Below are 425 nucleotides of genomic sequence, written 5' to 3' on the forward strand. Positions count from 1 at the left end.
CGCGCCGACTCCCCTCTTCGCTGCGGGCGCGCGGGGCGGAGGTCTCGGGGCCCAAGGGCGGCGCTCCTGTGGCTGAGGAGGGTGGGGGGCTACAACTCTTGATCCGAGGTCGCCGGCTAGTCGCTTGAGCCGAGGTAGAAGCGGCTGTATTACTGAAGTAAATCCCCTAGGGCGATGTCTAACCTGGTTTGTCCTCGCCTGCACTTCGGCCGCGCCTGCCTTTGGTTTAAGTCCCCTTTTCTTTGGGAGGCAGGGACCGTGGAAGTGGAGCAGATCGCTCCTGGCTTTGGACGCCTTTGACCTTTAACTGTCCCCGAGTTAGCTGACTTTGGTCTTCATGAGAATGCTAACTAGTTTATTAGAGTCATGTGAATTTGTGTTTGTGACACCCCAATAGTTTTTAAAAGCAGTTTGTTGTACCTTTT

Source organism: Suricata suricatta, chromosome 9 (assembly GCF_006229205.1).
Source record: "Suricata suricatta isolate VVHF042 chromosome 9, meerkat_22Aug2017_6uvM2_HiC, whole genome shotgun sequence".
Lineage (NCBI taxonomy): Eukaryota > Metazoa > Chordata > Mammalia > Carnivora > Herpestidae > Suricata > Suricata suricatta.